Below are 20,393 nucleotides of genomic sequence, written 5' to 3'. Positions count from 1 at the left end.
GGAACATTTTATAATGAGTGTGTGAAACGTCACCCAAAATTAAAACGTCCACAACTCACTCATTTTAAGTCGAAAAGTGGAGAAATTTCTATCAATTAGATGCCTTCAAATTCTCTTTTGAGTAAAAAAATCTCATTTAAAAATTCGGTGGGATGGGAGAGTTTTGGTCCATTTTAAAAAGAGTGTGTGAAACGTCACCCAAAATTAAAACTTCCCTAACTCTCTCATTTGAAGTCAAAAAGTGGTGAAATTTCTACCAATCGGAGGTCCTAAGATTCTTTTTCTTGAGATAGAAATCTCATTTCAAATTTTGTTGGGATGAGAGAGTTGTAGTCCGTTTTATAAAGAGTGTGCGACACGTCATCCAAAATTAAAACCTGTGTAACTCTCTGACTTTAAGTTCAAAAGTGGTGAAATTTGTACCAATCTTCAAATTCTCTTTCCGGGGAAAAAAATCTTGTTTTAAAAATCGTTGGGGTGAGAGAGTTGTTGTCCGTCTTAAAAAGAGTGTGCGAAACGTCACCCAAAATTAAAACCACCATAAGTCTCTCTTTTCAAGTCCAAATGTGGTGAAATTTCTAACAAATTAGTGGACTTCAAATTCTCTTTCAACGAAAAAAATCCCATTTAAAAATTCGGTAGGGCGAGAGAGTTTTGGACCATTTTATAATGAGTGTGTGAAACGTCACCCAAAATTAAAACGTCCATAACTCACTCATTTTAAGTCGAAAAGTGGAGAAATTTCTATCAATTAGATGCCTTCAAATTCTCTTTTGAGTAAAAAAATCTCATTTAAAAATCCGGTGGGATGGTCCATTTTAAAAAGAGTGTGTGAAACGTCACCCAAAATTAAAACTTGCCTAACTCTCTCATTTGAAGTCAAAAAGTGGTGAAATTTCTACCAATCGGAGGTCCTAAGATTCTTTTTCTTGGGAAAGAAATCTCATTTCAAATTTTGTTGGGATGAGAGAGTTGTAGTCCGTTTTATAAAGAGTGTGCGACACGCCATCCAAAATTAAAACCTGTGTAACTCTCTGACTTTAAGTTCAAAAGTGGTGAAATTTGTACCAATCTTCAAATTCTCTTTCCGGGGAAAAAAATCTTGTTTTAAAAATCGTTGGGGTGAGAGAGTTGTTGTCCGTCTTAAAAAGAGTGTGCGAAACGTCACCCAAAATTAAAACCACCATAAGTCTCTCTTTTCATGTCCAAATATGGTGAAATTTCTAACAAATTAGTGGACTTCAAATTCTCTTTCAACGAAAAAAATCCCATTTAAAAATTCGGTAGGGCGAGAGAGTTTTGGACCATTTTATAATGAGTGTGTGAAACGTCACCCAAAATTAAAACGTCCACAACTCACTCATTTTAAGTCGAAAAGTGGAGAAATTTCTATCAATTAGATGCCTTCAAATTCTCTTTTGAGTAAAAAAATCTCATTTAAAAATTCGGTGGGATGGGAGAGTTTTGGTCCATTTTAAAAAGAGTGTGTGAAACGTCACCCAAAATTAAAACTTCCCTAACTCTCTCATTTGAAGTCAAAAAGTGGTGAAATTTCTACCAATCGGAGGTCCTAAGATTCTTTTTCTTGAGATAGAAATCTCATTTCAAATTTTGTTGGGATGAGAGAGTTGTAGTCCGTTTTATAAAGAGTGTGCGACACGTCATCCAAAATTAAAACCTGTGTAACTCTCTGACTTTAAGTTCAAAAGTGGTGAAATTTGTACCAATCTTCAAATTCTCTTTCCGGGGAAAAAAATCTTGTTTTAAAAATCGTTGGGGTGAGAGAGTTGTTGTCCGTCTTAAAAAGAGTGTGCGAAACGTCACCCAAAATTAAAACCACCATAAGTCTCTCTTTTCAAGTCCAAATGTGGTGAAATTTCTAACAAATTAGTGGACTTCAAATTCTCTTTCACCGAAAAAAATCCCATTTAAAAATTCGGTAGGGCGAGAGAGTTTTGGACCATTTTATAATGAGTGTGTGAAACGTCACCCAAAATTAAAACGTCCATAACTCACTCATTTTAATTCGAAAAGTGGAGAAATTTCTATCAATTAGATGCCTTCAAATTCTCTTTTGAGTAAAAAAATCTCATTTAAAAATCCGGTGGGATGAGAGAGTTTTGGTCCATTTTAAAAAGAGTGTGTGAAACGTCACCCAAAATTAAAACTTGCCTAACTCTCTCATTTGAAGTCAAAAAGTGGTGAAATTTCTACCAATCGGAGGTCCTAAGATTCTTTTTCTTGGGAAAGAAATCTCATTTCAAATTTTGTTGGGATGAGAGAGTTGTAGTCCGTTTTATAAAGAGTGTGCGACACGCCATCCAAAATTAAAACCTGTGTAACTCTCTGACTTTAAGTTCAAAAGTGGTGAAATTTGTACCAATCTTCAAATTCTCTTTCCGGGGAAAAAAATCTTGTTTTAAAAATCGTTGGGGTGAGAGAGTTGTTGTCCGTCTTAAAAAGAGTGTGCGAAACGTCACCCAAAATTAAAACCACCATAAGTCTCTCTTTTCAAGTCCAAATGTGGTGAAATTTCTAACAAATTAGTGGACTTCAAATTCTCTTTCAACGAAAAAAATCCCATTTAAAAATTCGGTAGGGCGAGAGAGTTTTGGACCATTTTATAATGAGTGTGTGAAACGTCACCCAAAATTAAAACGTCCATAACTCACTCATTTTAAGTCGAAAAGTGGAGAAATTTCTATCAATTAGATGCCTTCAAATTCTCTTTTGAGTAAAAAAATCTCATTTAAAAATCCGGTGGGATGAGAGAGTTTTGGTCCATTTTAAAAAGAGTGTGTGAAACGTCACCCAAAATTAAAACTTGCCTAACTCTCTCATTTGAAGTCAAAAAGTGGTGAAATTTCTACCAATCGGAGGTCCTAAGATTCTTTTTCTTGGGAAAGAAATCTCATTTCAAATTTTGTTGGGATGAGAGACTTGTAGTCCGTTTTATAAAGAGTTTGCGACACGCCATCCAAAATTAAAACCTGTGTAACTCTCTGACTTTAAGTTCAAAAGTGGTGAAATTTCTACCAATCTTCAAATTCTCTTTCCGGGGAAAAAAATCTTGTTTTAAAAATCGTTGGGGTGAGAGAGTTGTTGTCCGTCTTAAAAAGAGTGTGCGAAACGTCACCCAAAATTAAAACCACCATAAGTCTCTCTTTTCAAGTCCAAATGTGGTGAAATTTCTAACAAATTAGTGGACTTCAAATTCTCTTTCAACGAAAAAAATCCCATTTAAAAATTCGGTAGGGCGAGAGAGTTTTGGACCATTTTATAATGAGTGTGTGAAACGTCACCCAAAATTAAAACGTCCACAACTCACTCATTTTAAGTCGAAAAGTGGAGAAATTTCTATCAATTAGATGCCTTCAAATTCTCTTTTGAGTAAAAAAATCTCATTTAAAAATTCGGTGGGATGGGAGAGTTTTGGTCCATTTTAAAAAGAGTGTGTGAAACGTCACCCAAAATTAAAACTTCCCTAACTCTCTCATTTGAAGTCAAAAAGTGGTGAAATTTCTACCAATCGGAGGTCCTAAGATTCTTTTTCTTGAGATAGAAATCTCATTTCAAATTTTGTTGGGATGAGAGAGTTGTAGTCCGTTTTATAAAGAGTGTGCGACACGCCATCCAAAATTAAAACCTGTGTAACTCTCTGACTTTAAGTTCAAAAGTGGTGAAATTTCTACCAATCTTCAAATTCTCTTTCCGGGGAAAAAAATCTTGTTTTAAAAATCGTTGGGGTGAGAGAGTTGTTGTCCGTCTTAAAAAGAGTGTGCGAAACGTCACCCAAAATTAAAACCACCATAAGTCTCTCTTTTCATGTCCAAATATGGTGAAATTTCTAACAAATTAGTGGACTTCAAATTCTCTTTCAACGAAAAAAATCCCATTTAAAAATTCGGTAGGGCGAGAGAGTTTTGGACCATTTTATAATGAGTGTGTGAAACGTCACCCAAAATTAAAACGTCCACAACTCACTCATTTTAAGTCGAAAAGTGGAGAAATTTCTATCAATTAGATGCCTTCAAATTCTCTTTTGAGTAAAAAAATCTCATTTAAAAATTCGGTGGGATGGGAGAGTTTTGGTCCATTTTAAAAAGAGTGTGTGAAACGTCACCCAAAATTAAAACTTCCCTAACTCTCTCATTTGAAGTCAAAAAGTGGTGAAATTTCTACCAATCGGAGGTCCTAAGATTCTTTTTCTTGAGATAGAAATCTCATTTCAAATTTTGTTGGGATGAGAGAGTTGTAGTCCGTTTTATAAAGAGTGTGCGACACGTCATCCAAAATTAAAACCTGTGTAACTCTCTGACTTTAAGTTCAAAAGTGGTGAAATTTGTACCAATCTTCAAATTCTCTTTCCGGGGAAAAAAATCTTGTTTTAAAAATCGTTGGGGTGAGAGAGTTGTTGTCCGTCTTAAAAAGAGTGTGCGAAACGTCACCCAAAATTAAAACCACCATAAGTCTCTCTTTTCAAGTCCAAATGTGGTGAAATTTCTAACAAATTAGTGGACTTCAAATTCTCTTTCACCGAAAAAAATCCCATTTAAAAATTCGGTAGGGCGAGAGAGTTTTGGACCATTTTATAATGAGTGTGTGAAACGTCACCCAAAATTAAAACGTCCATAACTCACTCATTTTAATTCGAAAAGTGGAGAAATTTCTATCAATTAGATGCCTTCAAATTCTCTTTTGAGTAAAAAAATCTCATTTAAAAATCCGGTGGGATGAGAGAGTTTTGGTCCATTTTAAAAAGAGTGTGTGAAACGTCACCCAAAATTAAAACTTGCCTAACTCTCTCATTTGAAGTCAAAAAGTGGTGAAATTTCTACCAATCGGAGGTCCTAAGATTCTTTTTCTTGGGAAAGAAATCTCATTTCAAATTTTGTTGGGATGAGAGAGTTGTAGTCCGTTTTATAAAGAGTGTGCGACACGCCATCCAAAATTAAAACCTGTGTAACTCTCTGACTTTAAGTTCAAAAGTGGTGAAATTTGTACCAATCTTCAAATTCTCTTTCCGGGGAAAAAAATCTTGTTTTAAAAATCGTTGGGGTGAGAGAGTTGTTGTCCGTCTTAAAAAGAGTGTGCGAAACGTCACCCAAAATTAAAACCACCATAAGTCTCTCTTTTCAAGTCCAAATGTGGTGAAATTTCTAACAAATTAGTGGACTTCAAATTCTCTTTCAACGAAAAAAATCCCATTTAAAAATTCGGTAGGGCGAGAGAGTTTTGGACCATTTTATAATGAGTGTGTGAAACGTCACCCAAAATTAAAACGTCCATAACTCACTCATTTTAAGTCGAAAAGTGGAGAAATTTCTATCAATTAGATGCCTTCAAATTCTCTTTTGAGTAAAAAAATCTCATTTAAAAATCCGGTGGGATGAGAGAGTTTTGGTCCATTTTAAAAAGAGTGTGTGAAACGTCACCCAAAATTAAAACTTGCCTAACTCTCTCATTTGAAGTCAAAAAGTGGTGAAATTTCTACCAATCGGAGGTCCTAAGATTCTTTTTCTTGGGAAAGAAATCTCATTTCAAATTTTGTTGGGATGAGAGACTTGTAGTCCGTTTTATAAAGAGTTTGCGACACGCCATCCAAAATTAAAACCTGTGTAACTCTCTGACTTTAAGTTCAAAAGTGGTGAAATTTCTACCAATCTTCAAATTCTCTTTCCGGGGAAAAAAATCTTGTTTTAAAAATCGTTGGGGTGAGAGAGTTGTTGTCCGTCTTAAAAAGAGTGTGCGAAACGTCACCCAAAATTAAAACCACCATAAGTCTCTCTTTTCATGTCCAAATATGGTGAAATTTCTAACAAATTAGTGGACTTCAAATTCTCTTTCAACGAAAAAAATCCCATTTAAAAATTCGGTAGGGCGAGAGAGTTTTGGACCATTTTATAATGAGTGTGTGAAACGTCACCCAAAATTAAAACGTCCACAACTCACTCATTTTAAGTCGAAAAGTGGAGAAATTTCTATCAATTAGATGCCTTCAAATTCTCTTTTGAGTAAAAAAATCTCATTTAAAAATTCGGTGGGATGGGAGAGTTTTGGTCCATTTTAAAAAGAGTGTGTGAAACGTCACCCAAAATTAAAACTTCCCTAACTCTCTCATTTGAAGTCAAAAAGTGGTGAAATTTCTACCAATCGGAGGTCCTAAGATTCTTTTTCTTGAGATAGAAATCTCATTTCAAATTTTGTTGGGATGAGAGAGTTGTAGTCCGTTTTATAAAGAGTGTGCGACACGTCATCCAAAATTAAAACCTGTGTAACTCTCTGACTTTAAGTTCAAAAGTGGTGAAATTTCTACCAATCTTCAAATTCTCTTTCCGGGGAAAAAAATCTTGTTTTAAAAATCGTTGGGGTGAGAGAGTTGTTGTCCGTCTTAAAAAGAGTGTGCGAAACGTCACCCAAAATTAAAACCACCATAAGTCTCTCTTTTCAAGTCCAAATGTGGTGAAATTTCTAACAAATTAGTGGACTTCAAATTCTCTTTCAACGAAAAAAATCCCATTTAAAAATTCGGTAGGGCGAGAGAGTTTTGGACCATTTTATAATGAGTGTGTGAAACGTCACCCAAAATTAAAACGTCCATAACTCACTCATTTTAAGTCGAAAAGTGGAGAAATTTCTATCAATTAGATGCCTTCAAATTCTCTTTTGAGTAAAAAAATCTCATTTAAAAATCCGGTGGGATGAGAGAGTTTTGGTCCATTTTAAAAAGAGTGTGTGAAACGTCACCCAAAATTAAAACTTGCCTAACTCTCTCATTTGAAGTCAAAAAGTGGTGAAATTTCTACCAATCGGAGGTCCTAAGATTCTTTTTCTTGGGAAAGAAATCTCATTTCAAATTTTGTTGGGATGAGAGAGTTGTAGTCCGTTTTATAAAGAGTGTGCGACACGCCATCCAAAATTAAAACCTGTGTAACTCTCTGACTTTAAGTTCAAAAGTGGTGAAATTTCTACCAATCTTCAAATTCTCTTTCCGGGGAAAAAAATCTTGTTTTAAAAATCGTTGGGGTGAGAGAGTTGTCGTCCGTCTTAAAAAGAGTGTGCGAAACGTCACCCAAAATTAAAACCACCATAAGTCTCTCTTTTCAAGTCCAAATGTGGTGAAATTTCTAACAAATTAGTGGACTTCAAATTCTCTTTCAACGAAAAAAATCCCATTTAAAAATTCGGTAGGGCGAGAGAGTTTTGGACCATTTTATAATGAGTGTGTGAAACGTCACCCAAAATTAAAACGTCCACAACTCACTCATTTTAAGTCGAAAAGTGGAGAAATTTCTATCAATTAGATGCCTTCAAATTCTCTTTTGAGTAAAAAAATCTCATTTAAAAATCCGGTGGGATGGGAGAGTTTTGGTCCATTTTAAAAAGAGTGTGTGAAACGTCACCCAAAATTAAAACTTGCCTAACTCTCTCATTTGAAGTCAAAAAGTGGTGAAATTTCTACCAATCGGAGGTCCTAAGATTCTTTTTCTTGGGAAAGAAATCTCATTTCAAATTTTGTTGGGATGAGAGAGTTGTAGTCCGTTTTATAAAGAGTGTGCGACACGCCATCCAAAATTAAAACCTGTGTAACTCTCTGACTTTAAGTTCAAAAGTGGTGAAATTTCTACCAATCTTCAAATTCTCTTTCCGGGGAAAAAAATCTTGTTTTAAAAATCGTTGGGGTGAGAGAGTTGTTGTCCGTCTTAAAAAGAGTGTGCGAAACGTCACCCAAAATTAAAACCACCATAAGTCTCTCTTTTCAAGTCCAAATGTGGTGAAATTTCTAACAAATTAGTGGACTTCAAATTCTCTTTCAACGAAAAAAATCCCATTTAAAAATTCGGTAGGGCGAGAGAGTTTTGGACCATTTTATAATGAGTGTGTGAAACGTCACCCAAAATTAAAACGTCCATAACTCACTCATTTTAAGTCGAAAAGTGGAGAAATTTCTATCAATTAGATGCCTTCAAATTCTCTTTTGAGTAAAAAAATCTCATTTAAAAATTCGATGGGATGAGAGAGTTTTGGTCCATTTTAAAAAGAGTGTGTGAAACGTCACCCAAAATTAAAACTTCCCTAACTCTCTCATTTGAAGTCAAAAAGTGGTGAAATTTCTACCAATCGGAGGTCCTAAGATTCTTTTTCTTGGGATAGAAATCTCATTTCAAATTTTGTTGGGATGAGAGAGTTGTAGTCCGTTTTATAAAGAGTGTGCGACACGCCATCCAAAATTAAAACCTGTGTAACTCTCTGACTTTAAGTTCAAAAGTGGTGAAATTTCTACCAATCTTCAAATTCTCTTTCCGGGGAAAAAAATCTTGTTTTAAAAATCGTTGGGGTGAGAGAGTTGTTGTCCGTCTTAAAAAGAGTGTGCGAAACGTCACCCAAAATTAAAACCACCATAAGTCTCTCTTTTCAAGTCCAAATGTGGTGAAATTTCTAACAAATTAGTGGACTTCAAATTCTCTTTCAACGAAAAAAATCCCATTTAAAAATTCGGTAGGGCGAGAGAGTTTTGGACCATTTTATAATGAGTGTGTGAAACGTCACCCAAAATTAAAACGTCCATAACTCACTCATTTTAAGTCGAAAAGTGGAGAAATTTCTATCAATTAGATGCCTTCAAATTCTCTTTTGAGTAAAAAAATCTCATTTAAAAATTCGGTGGGATGAGAGAGTTTTGGTCCATTTTAAAAAGAGTGTGTGAAACGTCACCCAAAATTAAAACTTGCCTAACTCTCTCATTTGAAGTCAAAAAGTGGTGAAATTTCTACCAATCGGAGGTCCTAAGATTCTTTTTCTTGGGAAAGAAATCTCATTTCAAATTTTGTTGGGATGAGAGAGTTGTAGTCCGTTTTATAAAGAGTGTGCGACACGCCATCCAAAATTAAAACCTGTGTAACTCTCTGACTTTAAATTCAAAAGTGGTGAAATTTCTACCAATCTTCAAATTCTCTTTCCGGGGAAAAAAATCTTGTTTTAAAAATCGTTGGGATGAGAGAGTTGTTGTCCGTCTTAAAAAGAGTGTGCGAAACGTCACCCAAAATTAAAACCACCATAAGTCTCTCTTTTCAAGTCCAAATATAGTGAAATTTCTAACAAATTAGTGGACTTCAAATTCTCTTTCAACGAAAAAAATCCCATTTAAAAATTCGGTAGGGCGAGAGAGTTTTGGACCATTTTATAATGAGTGTGTGAAACGTCACCCAAAATTAAAACGTCCATAACTCACTCATTATAAGTCGAAAAGTGGAGAAATTTCTATCAATTAGATGCCTTCAAATTCTCTTTTGAGTAAAAAAATCTCATTTAAAAATTCGGTGGGATGAGAGAGTTTTGGTCCATTTTAAAAAGAGTGTGTGAAACGTCACCCAAAATTAAAACTTGCCTAACTCTCTCATTTGAAGTCAAAAAGTGGTGAAATTTCTACCAATCGGAGGTCCTAAGATTCTTTTTCTTGGGAAAGAAATCTCATTTCAAATTTTGTTGGGATGAGAGAGTTGTAGTCCGTTTTATAAAGAGTGTGCGACACGCCATCCAAAATTAAAACCTGTGTAACTCTCTGACTTTAAGTTCAAAAGTGGTGAAATTTCTACCAATCTTCAAATTCTCTTTCCGGGGAAAAAAATCTTGTTTTAAAAATCGTTGGGGTGAGAGAGTTGTTGTCCGTCTTAAAAAGAGTGTGCGAAACGTCACCCAAAATTAAAACCACCATAAGTCTCTCTTTTCAAGTCCAAATATGGTGAAATTTCTAACAAATTAGTGGACTTCAAATTCTCTTTCAACGAAAAAAATCCCATTTAAAAATTCGGTAGGGCGAGAGAGTTTTGGACCATTTTATAATGAGTGTGTGAAACGTCACCCAAAATTAAAACGTCCATAACTCACTCATTTTAAGTCGAAAAGTGGAGAAATTTCTATCAATTAGATGCCTTCAAATTCTCTTTTGAGTAAAAAAATCTCATTTAAAAATTCGGTGGGATGAGAGAGTTTTGGTCCATTTTAAAAAGAGTGTGTGAAACGTCACCCAAAATTAAAACTTGCCTAACTCTCTCATTTGAAGTCAAAAAGTGGTGAAATTTCTACCAATCGGAGGTCCTAAGATTCTTTTTCTTGGGAAAGAAATCTCATTTCAAATTTTGTTGGGATGAGAGAGTTGTAGTCCGTTTTATAAAGAGTGTGCGACACGCCATCCAAAATTAAAACCTGTGTAACTCTCTGACTTTAAGTTCAAAAGTGGTGAAATTTCTACCAATCTTCAAATTCTCTTTCCGGGGAAAAAAATCTTGTTTTAAAAATCGTTGGGGTGAGAGAGTTGTTGTCCGTCTTAAAAAGAGTGTGCGAAACGTCACCCAAAATTAAAACCACCATAAGTCTCTCTTTTCAAGTCCAAATATGGTGAAATTTCTAACAAATTAGTGGACTTCAAATTCTCTTTCAACGAAAAAAATCCCATTTAAAAATTCGGTAGGGCGAGAGAGTTTTGGACCATTTTATAATGAGTGTGTGAAACGTCACCCAAAATTAAAACGTCCACAACTCACTCATTTTAAGTCGAAAAGTGGAGAAATTTCTATCAATTAGATGCCTTCAAATTCTCTTTTGAGTAAAAAAATCTCATTTAAAAATTCGGTGGGATGGGAGAGTTTTGGTCCATTTTAAAAAGAGTGTGTGAAACGTCACCCAAAATTAAAACTTCCCTAACTCTCTCATTTGAAGTCAAAAAGTGGTGAAATTTCTACCAATCGGAGGTCCTAAGATTCTTTTTCTTGGGATAGAAATCTCATTTCAAATTTTGTTGGGATGAGAGAGTTGTAGTCCGTTTTATAAAGAGTGTGCGACACGTCATCCAAAATTAAAACCTGTGTAACTCTCTGACTTTAAGTTCAAAAGTGGTGAAATTTCTACCAATCTTCAAATTCTCTTTCCGGGGAAAAAAATCTTGTTTTAAAAATCGTTGGGGTGAGAGAGTTGTTGTCCGTCTTAAAAAGAGTGTGCGAAACGTCACCCAAAATTAAAACCACCATAAGTCTCTCTTTTCAAGTCCAAATGTGGTGAAATTTCTAACAAATTAGTGGACTTCAAATTCTCTTTCAACGAAAAAAATCCCATTTAAAAATTCGGTAGGGTGAGAGAGTTTTGGACCATTTTATAATGAGTGTGTGAAACGTCACCCAAAATTAAAACGTCCATAACTCACTCATTTTAAGTCGAAAAGTGGAGAAATTTCTATCAATTAGATGCCTTCAAATTCTCTTTTGAGTAAAAAAATCTCATTTAAAAATTCGGTGGGATGAGAGAGTTTTGGTCCATTTTAAAAAGAGTGTGTGAAACGTCACCCAAAATTAAAACTTGCCTAACTCTCTCATTTGAAGTCAAAAAGTGGTGAAATTTCTACCAATCGGAGGTCCTAAGATTCTTTTTCTTGGGAAAGAAATCTCATTTCAAATTTTGTTGGGATGAGAGAGTTGTAGTCCGTTTTATAAAGAGTGTGCGACACGCCATCCAAAATTAAAACCTGTGTAACTCTCTGACTTTAAGATCAAAAGTGGTGAAATTTCTACCAATCTTCAAATTCTCTTTCCGGGGAAAAAAATCTTGTTTTAAAAATCGTTGGGGTGAGAGAGTTGTTGTCCGTCTTAAAAAGAGTGTGCGAAACGTCACCCAAAATTAAAACCACCATAAGTCTCTCTTTTCAAGTCCAAATATGGTGAAATTTCTAACAAATTAGTGGACTTCAAATTCTCTTTCAACGAAAAAAATCCCATTTAAAAATTCGGTAGGGCGAGAGAGTTTTGGACCATTTTATAATGAGTGTGTGAAACGTCACCCAAAATTAAAACGTCCATAACTCACTCATTTTAAGTCGAAAAGTGGAGAAATTTCTATCAATTAGATGCCTTCAAATTCTCTTTTGAGTAAAAAAATCTCATTTAAAAATTCGGTGGGATGAGAGAGTTTTGGTCCATTTTAAAAAGAGTGTGTGAAACGTCACCCAAAATTAAAACTTGCCTAACTCTCTCATTTGAAGTCAAAAAGTGGTGAAATTTCTACCAATCGGAGGTCCTAAGATTCTTTTTCTTGGGAAAGAAATCTCATTTCAAATTTTGTTGGGATGAGAGAGTTGTAGTCCGTTTTATAAAGAGTGTGCGACACGCCATCCAAAATTAAAACCTGTGTAACTCTCTGACTTTAAGTTCAAAAGTGGTGAAATTTCTACCAATCTTCAAATTCTCTTTCCGGGGAAAAAAATCTTGTTTTAAAAATTGTTGGGGTGAGAGAGTTGTTGTCCGTCTTAAAAAGAGTGTGCGAAACGTCACCCAAAATTAAAACCACCATAAGTCTCTCTTTTCAAGTCCAAATATGGTGAAATTTCTAACAAATTAGTGGACTTCAAATTCTCTTTCAACGAAAAAAATCCCATTTAAAAATTCGGTAGGGCGAGAGAGTTTTGGACCATTTTATAATGAGTGTGTGAAACGTCACCCAAAATTAAAACGTCCATAACTCACTCATTTTAAGTCGAAAAGTGGAGAAATTTCTATCAATTAGATGCCTTCAAATTCTCTTTTGAGTAAAAAAATCTCATTTAAAAATTCGGTGGGATGAGAGAGTTTTGGTCCATTTTAAAAAGAGTGTGTGAAACGTCACCCAAAATTAAAACTTGCCTAACTCTCTCATTTGAAGTCAAAAAGTGGTGAAATTTCTACCAATCGGAGGTCCTAAGATTCTTTTTCTTGGGAAAGAAATCTCATTTCAAATTTTGTTGGGATGAGAGAGTTGTAGTCCGTTTTATAAAGAGTGTGCGACACGCCATCCAAAATTAAAACCTGTGTAACTCTCTGACTTTAAGTTCAAAAGTGGTGAAATTTGTACCAATCTTCAAATTCTCTTTCCGGGGAAAAAAATCTTGTTTTAAAAATCGTTGGGGTGAGAGAGTTGTTGTCCGTCTTAAAAAGAGTGTGCGAAACGTCACCCAAAATTAAAACCACCATAAGTCTCTCTTGTCAAGTCCAAATATGGTGAAATTTCTAACAAATTAGTGGACTTCAAATTCTCTTTCAACGAAAAAAATCCCATTTAAAAATTCGGTAGGGCGAGAGAGTTTTGGACCATTTTATAATGAGTGTGTGAAACGTCACCCAAAATTAAAACGTCCATAACTCACTCATTTTAAGTCGAAAAGTGGAGAAATTTCTATCAATTAGATGCCTTCAAATTCTCTTTTGAGTAAAAAAATCTCATTTAAAAATTCGGTGGGATGAGAGAGTTTTGGTCCATTTTAAAAAGAGTGTGTGAAACGTCACCCAAAATTAAAACTAGCCTAACTCTCTCATTTGAAGTCAAAAAGTGGTGAAATTTCTACCAATCGGAGGTCCTAAGATTCTTTTTCTTGGGAAAGAAATCTCATTTCAAATTTTGTTGGGATGAGAGAGTTGTAGTCAGTTTTATAAAGAGTGTGCGACACGCCATCCAAAATTAAAACCTGTGTAACTCTCTGACTTTAAGTTCAAAAGTGGTGAAATTTCTACCAATCTTCAAATTCTCTTTCCGGGGAAAAAAATCTTGTTTTAAAAATCGTTGGGGTGAGAGAGTTGTTGTCCGTCTTAAAAAGAGTGTGCGAAACGTCACCCAAAATTAAAACCACCATAAGTCTCTCTTTTCAAGTCCAAATATGGTGAAATTTCTAACAAATTAGTGGACTTCAAATTCTCTTTCAACGAAAAAAATCCCATTTAAAAATTCGGTAGGGCGAGAGAGTTTTGGACCATTTTATAATGAGTGTGTGAAACGTCACCCAAAATTAAAACGTCCATAACTCACTCATTTTAAGTCGAAAAGTGGAGAAATTTCTATCAATTAGATGCCTTCAAATTCTCTTTTGAGTAAAAAAATCTCATTTAAAAATTCGGTGGGATGAGAGAGTTTTGGTCCATTTTAAAAAGAGTGTGTGAAACGTCACCCAAAATTAAAACTTGCCTAACTCTCTCATTTGAAGTCAAAAAGTGGTGAAATTTCTACCAATCGGAGGTCCTAAGATTCTTTTTCTTGGGAAAGAAATCTCATTTCAAATTTTGTTGGGATGAGAGAGTTGTAGTCCGTTTTATAAAGAGTGTGCGACACGCCATCCAAAATTAAAACCTGTGTAACTCTCTGACTTTAAGTTCAAAAGTGGTGAAATTTCTACCAATCTTCAAATTCTCTTTCCGGGGAAAAAAATCTTGTTTTAAAAATTGTTGGGGTGAGAGAGTTGTTGTCCGTCTTAAAAAGAGTGTGCGAAACGTCACCCAAAATTAAAACCACCATAAGTCTCTCTTTTCAAGTCCAAATATGGTGAAATTTCTAACAAATTAGTGGACTTCAAATTCTCTTTCAACGAAAAAAATCCCATTTAAAAATTCGGTAGGGCGAGAGAGTTTTGGACCATTTTATAATGAGTGTGTGAAACGTCACCCAAAATTAAAACGTCCATAACTCACTCATTTTAAGTCGAAAAGTGGAGAAATTTCTATCAATTAGATGCCTTCAAATTCTCTTTTGAGTAAAAAAATCTCATTTAAAAATTCGGTGGGATGAGAGAGTTTTGGTCCATTTTAAAAAGAGTGTGTGAAACGTCACCCAAAATTAAAACTTGCCTAACTCTCTCATTTGAAGTCAAAAAGTGGTGAAATTTCTACCAATCGGAGGTCCTAAGATTCTTTTTCTTGGGAAAGAAATCTCATTTCAAATTTTGTTGGGATGAGAGAGTTGTAGTCCGTTTTATAAAGAGTGTGCGACACGCCATCCAAAATTAAAACCTGTGTAACTCTCTGACTTTAAGTTCAAAAGTGGTGAAATTTCTACCAATCTTCAAATTCTCTTTCCGGGGAAAAAAATCTTGTTTTAAAAATCGTTGGGGTGAGAGAGTTGTTGTCCGTCTTAAAAAGAGTGTGCGAAACGTCACCCAAAATTAAAACCACCATAAGTCTCTCTTTTCAAGTCCAAATATGGTGAAATTTCTAACAAATTAGTGGACTTCAAATTCTCTTTCAACGAAAAAAATCCCATTTAAAAATTCGGTAGGGCGAGAGAGTTTTGGACCATTTTATAATGAGTGTGTGAAACGTCACCCAAAATTAAAACGTCCACAACTCACTCATTTTAAGTCGAAAAGTGGAGAAATTTCTATCAATTAGATGCCTTCAAATTCTCTTTTGAGTAAAAAAATCTCATTTAAAAATTCGGTGGGATGGGAGAGTTTGGGTCCATTTTAAAAAGAGTGTGTGAAACGTCACCCAAAATTAAAACTTGCCTAACTCTCTCATTTGAAGTCAAAAAGTGGTGAAATTTCTACCAATCGGAGGTCCTAAGATTCTTTTTCTTGGGAAAGAAATCTCATTTCAAATTTTGTTGGGATGAGAGAGTTGTAGTCCGTTTTATAAAGAGTGTGCGACACGCCATCCAAAATTAAAACCTGTGTAACTCTCTGACTTTAAGTTCAAAAGTGGTGAAATTTCTACCAATCTTCAAATTCTCTTTCCGGGGAAAAAAATCTTGTTTTAAAAATCGTTGGGGTGAGAGAGTTGTTGTCCGTCTTAAAAAGAGTGTGCGAAACGTCACCCAAAATTAAAACCACCATAAGTCTCTCTTTTCAAGTCCAAATATGGTGAAATTTCTAACAAATTAGTGGACTTCAAATTCTCTTTCAACGAAAAAAATCCCATTTAAAAATTCGGTAGGGCGAGAGAGTTTTGGACCATTTTATAATGAGTGTGTGAAACGTCACCCAAAATTAAAACGTCCATAACTCACTCATTTTAAGTCGAAAAGTGGAGAAATTTCTATCAATTAGATGCCTTCAAATTCTCTTTTGAGTAAAAAAATCTCATTTAAAAATTCGGTGGGATGAGAGAGTTTTGGTCCATTTTAAAAAGAGTGTGTGAAACGTCACCCAAAATTAAAACTTGCCTAACTCTCTCATTTGAAGTCAAAAAGTGGTGAAATTTCTACCAATCGGAGGTCCTAAGATTCTTTTTCTTGGGAAAGAAATCTCATTTCAAATTTTGTTGGGATGAGAGAGTTGTAGTCCGTTTTATAAAGAGTGTGCGACACGCCATCCAAAATTAAAACCTGTGTAACTCTCTGACTTTAAGTTCAAAAGTGGTGAAATTTGTACCAATCTTCAAATTCTCTTTCCGGGGAAAAAAATCTTGTTTTAAAAATCGTTGGGGTGAGAGAGTTGTTGTCCGTCTTAAAAAGAGTGTGCGAAACGTCACCCAAAATTAAAACCACCATAAGTCTCTCTTTTCAAGTCCAAATATGGTGAAATTTCTAACAAATTAGTGGACTTCAAATTCTCTTTCAACGAAAAAAATCCCATTTAAAAATTTGGTAGGGCGAGAGAGTTTTGGACCATTTTATAATGAGTGTGTGAAACGTCACCCAAAATTAAAACGTCCATAACTCACTCATTTTAAGTCGAAAAGTGGAGAAATTTCTATCAATTAGATGCCTTCAAATTCTCTTTTGAGTAAAAAAATCTCATTTAAAAATTCGGTGGGATGAGAGAGTTTTGGTCCATTTTAAAAAGAGTGTGTGAAACGTCACCCAAAATTAAAACTTGCCTAACTCTCTCATTTGAAGTCAAAAAGTGGTGAAATTTCTACCAATCGGAGGTCCTAAGATTCTTTTTCTTGGGAAAGAAATCTCATTTCAAATTTTGTTGGGATGAGAGAGTTGTAGTCCGTTTTATAAAGAGTGTGCGACACGTCATCCAAAATTAAAACCTGTGTAACTCTCTGACTTTAAGTTCAAAAGTGGTGAAATTTCTACCAATCTTCAAATTCTCTTTCCGGGGAAAAAAATCTTGTTTTAAAAATCGTTGGGGTGAGAGAGTTGTTGTCCGTGTTAAAAAGAGTGTGCGAAACGTCACCCAAAATTAAAACCACCATAAGTCTCTCTTTTCAAGTCCAAATGTGGTGAAATTTCTAACAAATTAGTGGACTTCAAATTCTCTTTCAACGAAAAAAATCCCATTTAAAAATTCGGTAGGGCGAGAGAGTTTTGGACCATTTTATAATGAGTGTGTGAAACGTCACCCAAAATTAAAACGTCCATAACTCACTCATTTTAAGTCGAAAAGTGGAGAAATTTCTATCAATTAGATGCCTTCAAATTCTCTTTTGAGTAAAAAAATCTCATTTAAAAATTCGGTGGGATGAGAGAGTTTTGGTCCATTTTAAAAAGAGTGTGTGAAACGTCACCCAAAATTAAAACTTGCCTAACTCTCTCATTTGAAGTCAAAAAGTGGTGAAATTTCTACCAATCGGAGGTCCTAAGATTCTTTTTCTTGGGAAAGAAATCTCATTTCAAATTTTGTTGGGATGAGAGAGTTGTAGTCCGTTTTATAAAGAGTGTGCGACACGCCATCCAAAATTAAAACCTGTGTAACTCTCTGACTTTAAGTTCAAAAGTGGTGAAATTTGTACCAATCTTCAAATTCTCTTTCCGGGGAAAAAAATCTTGTTTTAAAAATCGTTGGGGTGAGAGAGTTGTTGTCCGTCTTAAAAAGAGTGTGCGAAACGTCACCCAAAATTAAAACCACCATAAGTCTCTCTTTTCAAGTCCAAATATGGTGAAATTTCTAACAAATTAGTGGACTTCAAATTCTCTTTCAACGAAAAAAATCCCATTTAAAAATTCGGTAGGGCGAGAGAGTTTTGGACCATTTTATAATGAGTGTGTGAAACGTCACCCAAAATTAAAACGTCCATAACTCACTCATTTTAAGTCGAAAAGTGGAGAAATTTCTATCAATTAGATGCCTTCAAATTCTCTTTTGAGTAAAAAAATCTCATTTAAAAATTCGGTGGGATGAGAGAGTTTTGGTCCATTTTAAAAAGAGTGTGTGAAACGTCACCCAAAATTAAAACTTGCCTAACTCTCTCATTTGAAGTCAAAAAGTGGTGAAATTTCTACCAATCGGAGGTCCTAAGATTCTTTTTCTTGGGAAAGAAATCTCATTTCAAATTTTGTTGGGATGAGAGAGTTGTAGTCCGTTTTATAAAGAGTGTGCGACACGTCATCCTAAATTAAAACCTGTGTAACTCTCTGACTTTAAGTTCAAAAGTGGTGAAATTTCTACCAATCTTCAAATTCTCTTTCCGGGGAAAAAAATCTTGTTTTAAAAATCGTTGGGGTGAGAGAGTTGTTGTCCGTCTTAAAAAGAGTGTGCGAAACGTCACCCAAAATTAAAACCACCATAAGTCTCTCTTTTCAAGTCCAAATGTGGTGAAATTTCTAACAAATTAGTGGACTTCAAATTCTCTTTCAACGAAAAAAATCCCATTTAAAAATTCGGTAGGGCGAGAGAGTTTTGGACCATTTTATAATGAGTGTGTGAAACGTCACCCAAAATTAAAACGTCCATAACTCACTCATTTTAAGTCGAAAAGTGGAGAAATTTCTATCAATTAGATGCCTTCAAATTCTCTTTTGAGTAAAAAAATCTCATTTAAAAATTCGGTGGGATGAGAGAGTTTTGGTCCATTTTAAAAAGAGTGTGTGAAACGTCACCCAAAATTAAAACTTGCCTAACTCTCTCATTTGAAGTCAAAAAGTGGTGAAATTTCTACCAATCGGAGGTCCTAAGATTCTTTTTCTTGGGAAAGAAATCTCATTTCAAATTTTGTTGGGATGAGAGAGTTGTAGTCCGTTTTATAAAGAGTGTGCGACACGCCATCCAAAATTAAAACCTGTGTAACTCTCTGACTTTAAGTTCAAAAGTGGTGAAATTTGTACCAATCTTCAAATTCTCTTTCCGGGGAAAAAAATCTTGTTTTAAAAATCGTTGGGGTGAGAGAGTTGTTGTCCGTCTTAAAAAGAGTGTGCGAAACGTCACCCAAAATTAAAACCACCATAAGTCTCTCTTTTCAAGTCCAAATATGGTGAAATTTCTAACAAATTAGTGGACTTCAAATTCTCTTTCAACGAAAAAAATCCCATTTAAAAATTCGGTAGGGCGAGAGAGTTTTGGACCATTTTATAATGAGTGTGTGAAACGTCACCCAAAATTAAAACGTCCATAACTCACTCATTTTAAGTCGAAAAGTGGAGAAATTTCTATCAATTAGATGCCTTCAAATTCTCTTTTGAGTAAAAAAATCTCATTTAAAAATTCGGTGGGATGAGAGAGTTTTGGTCCATTTTAAAAAGAGTGTGTGAAACGTCACCCAAAATTAAAACTTGCCTAACTCTCTCATTTGAAGTCAAAAAGTGGTGAAATTTCTACCAATCGGAGGTCCTAAGATTCTTTTTCTTGGGAAAGAAATCTCATTTCAAATTTTGTTGGGATGAGAGAGTTGTAGTCCGTTTTATAAAGAGTGTGCGACACGTCATCCTAAATTAAAACCTGTGTAACTCTCTGACTTTAAGTTCAAAAGTGGTGAAATTTCTACCAATCTTCAAATTCTCTTTCCGGGGAAAAAAATCTTGTTTTAAAAATCGTTGGGGTGAGAGAGTTGTTGTCCGTCTTAAAAAGAGTGTGCGAAACGTCACCCAAAATTAAAACCACCATAAGTCTCTCTTTTCAAGTCCAAATGTGGTGAAATTTCTAACAAATTAGTGGACTTCAAATTCTCTTTCAACGAAAAAAATCCCATTTAAAAATTCGGTAGGGCGAGAGAGTTTTGGACCATTTTATAATGAGTGTGTGAAACGTCACCCAAAATTAAAACGTCCATAACTCACTCATTTTAAGTCGAAAAGTGGAGAAATTTCTATCAATTAGATGCCTTCAAATTCTCTTTTGAGTAAAAAAATCTCATTTAAAAATTCGGTGGGATGAGAGAGTTTTGGTCCATTTTAAAAAGAGTGTGTGAAACGTCACCCAAAATTAAAACTTGCCTAACTCTCTCATTTGAAGTCAAAAAGTGGTGAAATTTCTACCAATCGGAGGTCCTAAGATTCTTTTTCTTGGGAAAGAAATCTCATTTCAAATTTTGTTGGGATGAGAGAGTTGTAGTCCGTTTTATAAAGAGTGTGCGACACGCCATCCAAAATTAAAACCTGTGTAACTCTCTGACTTTAAGTTCAAAAGTGGTGAAATTTGTACCAATCTTCAAATTCTCTTTCCGGGGAAAAAAATCTTGTTTTAAAAATCGTTGGGGTGAGAGAGTTGTTGTCCGTCTTAAAAAGAGTGTGCGAAACGTCACCCAAAATTAAAACCACCATAAGTCTCTCTTTTCAAGTCCAAATATGGTGAAATTTCTAACAAATTAGTGGACTTCAAATTCTCTTTCAACGAAAAAAATCCCATTTAAAAATTCGGTAGGGCGAGAGAGTTTTGGACCATTTTATAATGAGTGTGTGAAACGTCACCCAAAATTAAAACGTCCATAACTCACTCATTTTAA

The sequence above is a fragment of the Tasmannia lanceolata genome, unplaced genomic scaffold, assembly GCF_043159265.1.
Source record: "Tasmannia lanceolata isolate RefF3 unplaced genomic scaffold, GAP_Taslan_0.1 ptg000037l, whole genome shotgun sequence".
Lineage (NCBI taxonomy): Eukaryota > Viridiplantae > Streptophyta > Magnoliopsida > Canellales > Winteraceae > Tasmannia > Tasmannia lanceolata.
The sequence above is the reverse complement of the archived record's forward strand: the minus strand, read 5'-3'. Positions refer to the sequence as shown.